Here is a 12,423-nt window from a genome sequence, read left to right as displayed (position 1 = left end):
GGGGCCTGTTGAAATTCTTTGAAGAGATTACAAGTAGGATAGATAAAGGAGATGTAGTGGATGTTGTATATTTGGACCTTCAGAAGACGTTTGACAAGGTGCCACACTTGGCATGAACACTGAATTCCCCCACCTTCATTACAGGGCCCCTGCCCCCTCCTTCTTCAGTCCTGATGAAGGGTCTCGGCCCGAAACGTTGACTGCTCATTTCCACAGATGCTGTCCGACCTGCTGAGTTCCTCCAGCTTGTTGTATGTGCCACTCATGAGGCTGTCTACCAAGTTAAGAGCCCATCATATTACAGGAAAGTTGCTGCCATGGTTAGAGCATTGGCTGATTGGTAGGAGGCAGTGAGTGGGAATAAAAGGACCCTTTTCTGATTGGCTGTCTAGTGGTGTTCTGCAGGGGTCGGTGTTGGGACTGCTTCTTTTTATGCTGTATATAAATGATTTAGATGATGGAATAGATGACTTTGTTGCCAAATTTACAGATGATTTGAAGATTGGTGGAGGGGCCGGTAGTGTTGAGGAAACAGGTAGGCTGCAGAAGGATTTAAACAGATTAGGAGAATGAGCAAAGAAATGGAAATGAAATACAGTGTAGGGGAGTGTATGGTCATGCACTTTGGTAGAAGAAATAAATGTGCAGACTATTTTTTATACGGGGAGAAAATCCAGAAATCTAAGGTGCAAAGGGATTTGGTGTCCTTGTGCAGAATTCTCTAAAAGTTAACACAGAGAGAGTTGGTGACGAAGAAGGAAAATGCAATGTTAGCATTCAGTTCAAGAGGTCTCAAATACAAGATTAGGGATATGTTGCTGAAGCCTTTCAGACACTGTGAGGCCTCACTTCGTGTATTGTGAATAGCCCTCATCTGCAAAAGGATGTGCTGATATTGGAGAGGGTTCCGAGGAGGTTCACAAGGCTGATTCCAGGAATTAAATGGTTATCATATGAGGAATGTTTGATAGCTCTGTGTCTGTACTTGCTGGAATTTAGAAGGATGAGGGTGGATCACATTGAAACCTTTTGAATGTTGAAAGGCCCAGGAAGAGTATAAGTGAAAAGGATGTTTCCCACGGTGGGAGAGTCTAAGACAAGAGGGCACAGCCTCAAGACAGAGAGGCGTCCATTCAAAACATATGCAGAGAAATTTCTTTAGCCAGAGGATGGTGAATTTGTGGAAATTATTACCACAGGCAGCTTTGGAGTCTAGATTGTGTGTATTTAAGGCAAAACTTGATAGGTTCTTGACTGGACATGGCATCAAAGGCTACAACGAGAAGGCCGGAGAGTGGGGCTGAGGAGGGAAAAAAAGGATCAGCCATGATTGAATGGAGGAGCAGACTTGATTGGGCACAATGGCCTAACTCTGCTCCTATGTCTTATGGTCTCACCTGGTTTGGACTACTGTTAGAGCGATGTACCGGGGCACGGCTGCTGGCACATGCACACAGCTACTTGGAGCACAGGTGAGAGCAGAGTGTCCGGTGGGGATGAAAGTTGAGTGAGCAGTTCCAGAATGGACATGACAAGCCCCTTCACCAGAAGTGCTACCCCTCCCTGGAAGCCCCATACACACCAAGAACCTTAGTGTAAAAAAGGTTAAATTAATTAGTGTTTCCTGATAAACTTAGTATTTTGTCCAATTTGCTGGCAACAATTTATTCATAATTTATTTAGAGATGCAGCCTGTAACAGTTCCAAGGAAACATCCTCTCCACATCCATTCTATGTGGGTATTTTAATTTCCAATAGGTTTCAATGATAGACCCCCTCATTCTTCTAAATTCCAGCCAGTACAGGCCCAAAGCCATCAAATGCCTCTCATGCTGTACATTAACCTTTTCCTTCCTGGAATTATTCTTGCGAACCACTTCTTGAGCCCTCTCCAAAGTCAGCACATCTTTTCATAGTTGCATGGCCAAAAACTGCTCCCAGTATTCCCAGTACAGTCTGACCAATGCCTTATAGTTTGTTACGATCCAGCACATACAGTCACAACATAATATTAATCTAACTGCCTGAGTGGTGTGGCCTGATATTTCCCGCCAAAAGTTTTCTGCCTGAAATGTCGACTGTACTTGTTTCGTAGATGCTGCCTGGCCTGCTGGGTTCCTGCAGCTTTTTGTGTGTGTTGCTCAGATTTCCGGCATCTGCAGATTTTCTCTTGTTTGTGATTTGATTACTTCTCTGTGATGTCTCTTCCAGGGATGCCTACCCTGAAGAAGTTTAAATCCCTGGGGCTGTCCAACTCTTTGACCAATGCTTACTCAAACCATGGGAACTTGTCTTCATTGCCTTCTTGTACCACACAGTTTTGTTCACCAATTAACTTCCCAGCTCTTTGCCTCATCCCTCTCCCTTCAAGTTTCAGCAATTGCCTGATGCTCCTCTCCCCTCCCCCCACCTTTCAAATCTCCTCCTCAGCTTTTTTTTCTCCGTAAATGCTGAAGGATTTTGGCCTGTATCATTTACTGTAGTTTTTTCCATAGACGCTGCCTGGCCTGCTGAGTTCCTCCAGCATTTTGTGTGTGTTCTTGGCCTGATAATTGACAGGTTGACAAAGTGTGAGTGCACGTGATCCTGATCAGAACTGAATAATGCAGAATAGAATTAATTAAAATATGAGCTTCTTTTAAATTTTGATTTAAGAGAATTTTGAATTTTGATTTTGAAATAATGCTTAAAATTCCTTCATCTGGAACACCAGAAAACAACAGTAAATAGAATGAATGATATCACTGAGATTGAAAGATTACAAAAAATTACAATAATGCACTATTTATTTATAGGGAAAGGTTGAATAGGTCAGGACTTTATTTTCTAGAACGTAGGAGAATGAGGAGAGATTTGTAAGAGTTTTATGGATAGGGTGAATGCAAGCTGGCATTTTTAACCGTAATTGGAGGTTACTACATCTGGAGGTCATGGATTAAGGGTGAAAGGTGAGAAGTTGAAAGGTGACATGAGGGGAAGCCTTCACTCAGAGCATCGTGAGAGTGTGGAGTGAGCTGCCAGCACAAGTGGTGGATATGGGTTTGATTTCAAAGTTTAAGCGTAATTTGTTTAGGTACATGCATGGGAAAGGTGTGGAGGGCTATGGTCTGGTGCATGTCTGTGGGACTAGGGAGACTAATAGTTTTACATGGACTAGATGGGCCAAAGGGCCCATTTCTGTGCTCTGATGTTTTATGACTCTTATGTAGTTGTTGAATTTGATGTTAGGTTGGGAAGGCAGGAGTGACCAAAGGCACTGCTGCTCTGTATATTAGCATCTTCAATTCCTGGCAGGCAGCCAGAAATCAGTCTCCAAGGAATTTGGCTAACGAAGGGAGAGTGAAGGGAAAAATGTGCAGGCTGTGGCAGGTATTAGAGATTCTACTTAATTGGGAGCAAGTACTAGTGCATTCCTCTTCTTTAATTGGAAAGTAGTTTTCTGAAAAGGAACAGAAAAGAGCACATGCTATTTGTTTGAAAAGAAATAATACTGTAGCTTGTGGTTGTTTTTATTCTGTTGGAAAAGGAAGTTTAATTTTTGGGCAATTTATTGCAAGAGTCAGATTCTGATCTCCCATAAGGATAAGCAAGAAAATGAAACCAAAGGAGAACTTGATAGTATCACCTAGCTGGTATTTAATCTCCGAAGAATAGGAGAAATCAGCCTCAGTCAATATGATTCTTCTCTCAGATACAAATGGGAAAGCGAGATTACAATAAATACCTTACAACTGTGAAGTGGGTAAAGTGTTTGTGGTGTGAGGGTGATGTAAAATCAATGCCGAAGAGGTAAATTTTGCAAATCTTTTCCATTGTGACAGATAATGTTTGGAAGCATTTCTCGCAAAATAAAACTTGACGAGTTTTTGCTCGGTAAAGTGTTTGACTGGGGAGTTGATGATTAGTGCCATGGAGTTGATAGAGGATCAAATGCTATCCTGTGGTTTATTGAGTCGTACAGTAACTGACAGTCATAAGGTCATCAAATGTCAGTGATACCTTCAGCATGATGAACCAACTGGGTTTCTACACGTCAGCAAATTGTAGACCAATAGACCATAAACATAGGATCAGAATTAGGCCATTTGGCCCATCGAGTCTGTTCTGCCATTCCATCATTGCTGATTTATTATCTCTCTCTCTTTACACAATAATTGAACAAATCTGTATCTCTTCACTCCATTTCCCTTTCATAAATCTGACAATTTATTAGGTGTTGGCTGTATTACTCAAATATTTACATTTTTCATTTCAATGACTTAACCATTCATATCAAGGATCAACTTTATTTTCCATTGACTCTTACTGGTATTCGGAATTTGTTGTGTTTCGGTCAGGGCGCGACCTCCAACAAAAAACAACATTCAACAATTCACACAAAATGCTGGAGGAACTCAGCAGGTCGGGGAATATTTTGGTCTGAGACCCTTCATCAGGACTGGGAAGGAAGGGGGAAGACACCAGAATGAAAAGGTGGGCGGGGGGAAGGAGGGTAGAGAAAGGGAAGAGGAAGAACACCAGGAGGAGGTGATAGATGGGGGAGGTGACAGGTAGGTGAGGAGAAGAGAAAAGTGGCCAGAATGGGAAAATGAAGAGGAGGTAAGGGAAGGGGAATATATTACCAGAACTTGCAGAAAGCTCTGGGTCTGTACTCGCTGGAATTTAGAAGAATGAGGGGGATCTCATTGAAATCTTTCAAATGTTGAAAGGTCTAGACAGTAGATCTGGAAAGGATGCTTCCCATGGTGAGGGAGTCTCAGCACAGTCTCATGATAGAGGGCGTCCATTTAAAATAGAGATGTGGAGAGCATTCAACGATTATAAAGAATAAAGAATTATATTTTTAAAAATTAGTGGATAAAGTACAGATATGGAATAAAATGTGCATAAATATAGATACCATAATATATCTACAATGTAAACAGCATTAAAAAAAGTGGCTTAGTGTTTACAGTGAGTGACAGGGGTAATAGATAGAGGGGGGTAGGGTTGCTAATTAGAATGGTTGGTTAGATGATCTGCCTGGGGAAAGCAGCTTTCAAGATGCCATACGGTTTTGTCTTGCTAGCCCTGTAGAGCTTTCCAAAATGGAGCTTTTGGAGAAGGCCGTTTACCCTTGGGTAGTGCCCGCAATGACTTCTCCTGTTTGCTTCTTTACCCTTGACACGTACAGGTCCTGCCATGCTGGTAGCCTGCAGACAATGACCTTTTCTGTTGAGAAAACAGTTCACTTTAGTTTAAATATATTTATTTGTACCAGCTATTAGCTTTCTTCGAGCACCAAAAAAGTGTTGATTGTATTATTAGTGTTAGATTGGATCATTGTCCTCCATTAATTCCCATCAAAAGATAACAAGATCTTATAAAACCACTTGAGAGTAACAGAGGAGAGCATAGTTCCTTATGTTGGCAGATTGGACGAGATCCCATGGAGCAGAGGGAAGCAATGGAAATGATGATGTTTACTCAGAGAGCGTGAGTGTGTGGTTTCCTCCAGCTGATACAGTTTCCACCCACAGTTTAAAAACTTACTGGTTATTCAGTAAATTGTCCTCTCATTAGGCTAGGGTTAAAAAGGTAGGTTGCAGGGCAGTGTGTCTTGTTGGGCTGGAACGGTCTGTTCCATGCTATATCTTTAAATAAAATAAATAAAAGTATTAATAACTGAGATACTATTTGAGGGAGGTCCTTTGTATTGGAAGATTTGCAGTCTCAACGGGACCATTATTAGAAAATGGTATAAGTAACTAGAATTGCGACAACTAGAAGTGAGGATCCATGGTACATGTATGTCATCATATACAACCCTGAGATTCATTTCTTGCTGGCAACCTCAGTAAATGCAAGAAAATCAATGGAATCAAGAAAAGACTGCACTGAACAAACGGACAGAAAAGCAAGGTGGGAAGACAAACTGCAAAAATGGGCCAATGTCAAGTTCATGATTTCTCTAGAGTCCAACTCTGCACCATTGTAAATACTAATTCTTTCATACTGACAGTTGGTGACATGTTGGTGAACACATTGATTCTCCCATTTCTCACAACACCCCATCTCCCCCCCACCCCTCAGATGGTATACATCTTCAGCTCCAGTAGACATTTATCCCTAATTCAGAATACAAATCAGGTTTATTATCAAAGGAGGCAGTGGGATACAGATCATTTACAGACGTGGGCAGAGAAGTGGCTGACGGAGTTTAATCCGGGCAAAAATGAGGTGTTGTACTCTGGGAGATCAAATGGAAAGGGACAGTATGCTGTTAACCTTTAACAGGATCTACGTAGAGTAGGACCTAGGAGTCTAAGAGATTAACACCCTTCACAAGTTGATAGAGTGACAAAGAAAGCAGTTAACATCTTAGCCTTTATGAGTCGAGGTATTGTGTTTCAGAGTTGGGAAATTATGCTGCAGCTTTATAAAACTCTGGTTGGGCAACACCTGGAGTATTGCATATAATTCTAGTCATCCCATTTATCGCAAGGCATAAAACATTCAGCAGGATGCTGTCTGGATTAGAGAGTATCTGTTACAGGGAGAGATTGGACAACGAGAGTTGTTATGTCTGGAGTGGTGGAGAATGAGCAACACCTGATATACAAGATTATGTGAGGCATAGATATAATCAACAGCCAGTAGCTTTCTCCCCAGGGTCAGAGGTAAGATGAGAGGGGGTAATTTCAGAATCAGGTTTAATATCACTGACATATGTCGCAAAATTTGTTGTCGTGAGGCAACAATATATTGCAATAATAAAAATTGTGAAATACAATAAGAATATATATTTAAGAAGTTATATTTAGTAAATATTTTCCCCTAAAAAAGGGGAAAGACTTGGGAGTTAGTGTTCATGGTTTCAATTAAGTTTGGATAGGTACATAGAGGGTATGGTTCCAGAGCTGGTTGATGCTAGTAGGCAGATTTCACATGGACTAGATGGGCCAAAGGGCCTGTTTTTGTGCTGTACTTCTCTATGACTCTAATGTCCATTCATAAATCTGATGGCAGAGGGGTGTTGCTGAATCATTGAGTGTGATGTACAGGGCAAGTTGCTTCCCATAGAGAGTGGTGGGTACCTGGAACGTATTGCCAGGCTGCCAGATGCAATAAAGGCTCTTAGAGCTTCTTAGATAGGCGGACAAATATGCAGAGAATGGAGGGACGTGGACCACATGCAGACAGAAGGAATTGAATTTGTTCTTTGTCGCAAGTTGGGTGTTTGATGTTTTCTTGAACTGGTTCCATGGCAATTCTTTGTTGCATGAGGACAAATCTCAGAATTATATTCGGTATGTAGACTTTGATGATAAATGAACTTTGACTTTAAACACAGGAAATTCTGCAGATGCTGGAAATCCAGAACAACACACACAAAATGCTGGAGGAACTCAGCAGGTCAAGCAGCACCAATGGAAATGAATAAACAAATCTGTGATTTCAGGCCAACCCCCTTCTTGACCCAGAACTGTTTATTCCCTTCCATAGAATCTGTCTGATGTCCTGAGTTTCTCCAGCATTTGATGTGTGTATTTTAATTTGTTGGGCACAATGCTGTTCCATTCTACGATCAGTGGCCAGAGAACCATAAAACATTACAGCATAGAAACAGGCCTTCTGGCCCTTCTTGGCTATGCTGAACCATTTTTCTGCCTAGTCCCACTGACCTGCACCTGGACCATATCCCCCCATACACCTCTCATCCATGTACCCGTACAAGTTTTCCTTACATTTTAAAAGTGAGCCCACATGACAGCTCATTCCACACTCCCACCACTCTCTGTGTTAAGAAGCCTCTCCTAATGTTCCCTTTAAACATTTCCCCCTTCACCCTTAACCCATGTCCTCTGGTTTCTTTCTCCCCTAGCCTCAGTGGAAAAAGCCTGCTTGCATTCACTCTATCTATACCCATCATAATTTTATAAACCTCTATCAAATCTTCCCTCATTCTTCTACACTCCACCGAATAAAGTCCTAACCTATTCAACCTTTCTCTGTAACTCAGTTTCTCAAGTCCCAGCAACATCCTTGTAAACTTTCTCTGCACTCTTTCAACCTTATTAACATCCTTCTTGTAATTAGGTGACCAAAACTGCACACAATACTCCAAATTTGGTCTCACCAATGTCTTATATAACCTCACCATAACATTCCAACTCTTATACTCAATACTTTGATTCATAAAGGCCAATGTACCAAGAGCTCTCTTTATGACCCTATCTGCCTGTGATGTCACTATTAGGGAAATTTGTATCTGTATTCCCAGATCCCTCTGTTCTACTGCACTCCTCAGTGCCCTTCCATTTACCTTGTATGTTTTACCTTGGTTTGTCCTTCCAAAGTGCAATACTTCACACTTGCTTACATTAAACTCTGCATTAAACTTTAGCATTTAATGCATTCAGTGCTAAACTGCATTTGTCAGCCCATTTTGCCAGCTTGTTCAAATCCCTCTGCAAGCTTTGAAAACCTTTCTCACTGTCCACTACACCTCCAATCTTTGTATCATCAGCAAATTTGCTGATCCAATTTACCACATTATCATCCAGGTCATTGATATAGGCGACAAATAAGAATGGACCCAGCACTGATCCCTGTGGCACACCACTAGTCACAGGCCTCCACTCAGAGTAGCAAACCTCCATTACCACTCTCTAACTTCTCCCATTGAGCCAACGTCAAATCCATATTACTACCTCTCCATGTATACCTAGCGACTGAATCTTCCTAACTAACCTCCCATGCGGGACCTTATCAAAGGCCTTACTGAAGTCCATGTTTACAACATCCACTGCCTTCCCTTCATCCACTTTCCTTGTAATCTCCTTGAAAAACTCTAATAGATTTGTTAAGCATGACCTACCACGCACAAAGCCATGTTGACTCACCCTAATAAGTCCCTGTCTATCCAAATACTTGTAGATCCTATCTCTTAGTACTCCTTCCAATAATTCACCTATTACTGACGTCAAATTTACCAGCCTATACTTTCCTGGATTACTTTCAGAGCCTTTTTAAGACAATGGAACAACATGATCAATCCTCCGGCACTCACCCCGTGGATACCGACATTTTAAATATTTCTGCCAGGGCCCCTGCAATTTCAACACTAGTCTCCCTCAAGTTCTGAGGAAATATCCTGTCAGGTCCTGGGGATTTATCTACACTGATTTCCCTCAAGATAGCAAGCACCTCCTTTTCTTTAATCTGTATAGGTTCCATGAACTCACTACTTGTTTGCCTTATTTCCGTAGACTCCATGCCAGTTTCCTTAGTAAATACAGATAGTAAATACAGATGCAATAAAACCATTTAAGATCTCCCCCATTTCTTTTGGTTCCATACATAGCCGACCACTCTGATCTTCGAGAGGACCAATTTTATCCCTTACTATCCTTTTGCTCTTAATATACCTGTGGAAACTCTTTGGATTATCCTTCACCTTGACTGCCAAAGCTACCTCATGTCTTCTTTTTGCCCTCCTGAATTCTTTCTTGTGGTTTTTTTTTTGTACTTTTTATACTCCTCAAGCACCTTATTTGCTCCCTATTTCCTATACGTGTCAGACATCTCTCTCTCCTTCTTTATCAGAGTTCCAATATCCCTCGAGAACCAAGGCTCCTTATTCTTATTCATTTTGCCTTTAATCCTGACAGGAACATACAAACTCTGCACTCTTAAAATTTCTCCTTTGAGGGCCTCCCACTTACCAATCACATCCTTGCCAGAGAACAAGCTGTCCCAATCTACGCTTTTTAGATCTTTTCTCACTTCTTCAAATTTGGCCTTTCTCCAGTTTAGAACTTCAACCTGAGGACCAGATCTATCTTTATCCATGATCAAGTTGAAACTAATGGTGTTATGATCACTGGAACCAAAGTGTTCCCCTACACACACTCTGTCACCTGTCCTAACTTGTTTCCTAATAGGAGATCTAATTAGATGTAAGAATGTTCATAATAAAGTGGCCACTGTGTGTATGTTTGTGGTCTTCAGCTGTTCTAGCCCATCCACTTTAAGGACTGGGGTGTTGTGCTTTCAGAGATGATCTTCTGCACCCCACAGTTGTAATGTGTGGCTATTTGAGTTACTGTCACCTTCCTGTAAGCATGAACCAGTCTGACCATTCTCCTCTGACCTCTGTCATTAACAAGAGAGTTTCACCCTCAGAGTGGCCACTTGCTGGGTGCTTTTTGTTCACCATTCTCTATAATCTCTGGAGACTGCTGAGTGTGAGAATCCCAGGAGATCAGCAGTTTCTGAGATACTCAAACCACTCTGTCTGGCACCAACAATCATTCCACTGTCAATATCACTTAGATCACATTCCTTCCCCATTCTGATGTTTGGTCTGAATAACAGCTGAACCTCGACTACGCCTGCATGCTTTTATACATTGAGTTGCTGCCATGTGAAAGGCTGACTAGATATTTCCTTTAACGAGTAGATGTACAGGTGCACCCGACAAAGTGGCCACTGATTGCAGGTTCCAGTTGCACAGCTGTGGATGATTACTTTGAGGAAGAATAACCACTTTTTCGACCATGTTGACTTTGATGTGCAAGTTTGAGAAGGATCAGGAACCATTTCTGTCTTGTATGGTACATTTGTAAGTTAGTGATTTGTTTTGCCTTGGGCAATGCCAAGTGTGTCATGGAACAGACTGCCAGGAAATGCTTGAGAAGAACACAGACTGGTTTGCTGTTTTTTTTATGTTCTCTTTGTGAATGTATGTGGTCTTTCTCTGCTCTATATTCAATGCCTCTCTGTGTGATGATGAAATATTTCAAATGGTGATATTTGCAACATGGAACATTACAGCACAGTATAGGCCTTTTGGCCTGCAATTTTATCCTGACCCTTTAACCTGCTCTATGATCAGGCCCTTTTGTTGCCATGGTAGCGTATCGGTTAGCTCACCGCTATTACAGCTCAGGGCTTTGGAGTTCGAAGATCAATTCCAACGTCATCTGTAAGGGGCCTGTACGTTGCCTGTGGTATACCTGGGTTTTCTCTGGGTGCTGTGATATCCTCCCACGGTTCGAAGAAGTACCAATTGGTAGGTTAATTGGTTATGGTAAATTGTTCTGTGATTAGGCTATGATTAAACTGGGGGTTGCTGGGCTGAAGGGTATGAAGAGCCTATAAAGCATTTGCATTTATAATGATTTTTAAAAATGTCATACATATTAGATATATAATCCATATCATCTATTTCATTTGGGAGTGAGGCGTGAGTGAGTGAGGAATGAGGCGAAGAATAGAATGATTATGCACATTAATACGAGGCTGAGAGCATGGTGCAGGAAGGAAGGGTTCAGGTTTTTGGATAATTGGTCTTTGTTCCAGGGACATTGGGATCTGTTTCGAAGGGATGGTCTACATCTGAACCGGAGGGGTACTAACTTTCTTGCAGGAGTGTTTGCCAGTGCTGCTCGGGGGGGTTTAAACTAGATGTGCAGGGGGCAGGGATCCAGATCCAGAGGGCTGGTCAGAAGGAGCATGGGGTTAAATGTGTAGAAGGTTTGGGTGATCTTGAGAAGGTCATCAAAATTCAGGGTGCAATTAGCCCGATGGAAGTTCAAGGAGCTGGGTTAGGTACAGTAGACAGTGTTTTAAGCAAAGAGAGGAGGAGTGGGCTAAGAATTCTATACTTGGATCCGCGTAGTGTCAGAAATAAGACAGATGAGCTTGAAGCTCAGATGAAAATGGGGAACTACGATATTGTTGGGATAACGGAGACATGGCTGCAAGGGGATCAGGCCTGGGAATTGAGTGTACCAGGGTATACGTGCTATCGTAGAGACAGAAATATGGGAAGAGGGGGTGGGGTGGGGTGGCCCTGTTGGTGAGGAATGAGATTCAGTCCTTAGCAAGAGGTGACTTGGGAACAGGGGAAGTAGAGTCTGTGTGGATTGAGCTGAGGAACAGTAAGGGTAAAAAGACCCTAATGGGTGTTGTGTACAGGCCCCCAAACAGTAGCGTGGACATTGGGTACAAGTTGATTAAGGAGTTAACATTGGCATGTGCTAAAGGTAATGCAGTCGTTATTGGAGATTTCAACATGCAGGTGAACTGGGAGAATCAGGTAGGTGCTGGACCCCAGGATAGGGAGTTTGTGGAGTGTCTAAGGGATGTATTTTTGGAAGAGCTTGTGCTTGAGCCAACCAGGAACGAGGCTATTTTGGACTTGGTGATGTGTAATAAACAGGAATTGATAAGTGATCTTGAAGTAAAGGAGCCATTAGGAAGTAATGATCATAACATGATAAGTTTTTATCTACAATTTGAGAGGGATAAGGGCAGATCAGAGGTGTCAGTGTTGCAATTAAATAAAGGAGACTACGGAGCCATGAGGGAAGAGCTGGCCAAAGTTAAATGGGCGGATGCCCTGGCAGGAAAGACAGTGGATCAACAGTGGCAGAT

The 12,423-nt window shown here is 42.0% G+C and overlaps 1 protein-coding gene across 1 annotated transcript in view; it reads left to right on the top strand.

The window, feature by feature from the left end:
* The first annotated feature begins 10,973 nt into the window (after window positions 1-10,973).
* The window catches only part of LOC132400430 (PC3-like endoprotease variant B), a 1,805,907-nt gene continuing 1,804,457 nt past the window's right edge, over window positions 10,974-12,423 (top strand). The window contains exon 1 of the mRNA XM_059981370.1: window positions 10,974-11,056. The gene's annotated coding sequence lies outside the window, so the exon portion shown is untranslated. The remainder of the gene's footprint in view (window positions 11,057-12,423) is intronic.

This window comes from Hypanus sabinus, chromosome 10, assembly GCF_030144855.1.
Source record: "Hypanus sabinus isolate sHypSab1 chromosome 10, sHypSab1.hap1, whole genome shotgun sequence".
In the NCBI taxonomy this organism is placed as follows: domain Eukaryota; kingdom Metazoa; phylum Chordata; class Chondrichthyes; order Myliobatiformes; family Dasyatidae; genus Hypanus; species Hypanus sabinus.
This window is presented reverse-complemented; position numbering and strand designations above follow the sequence as displayed.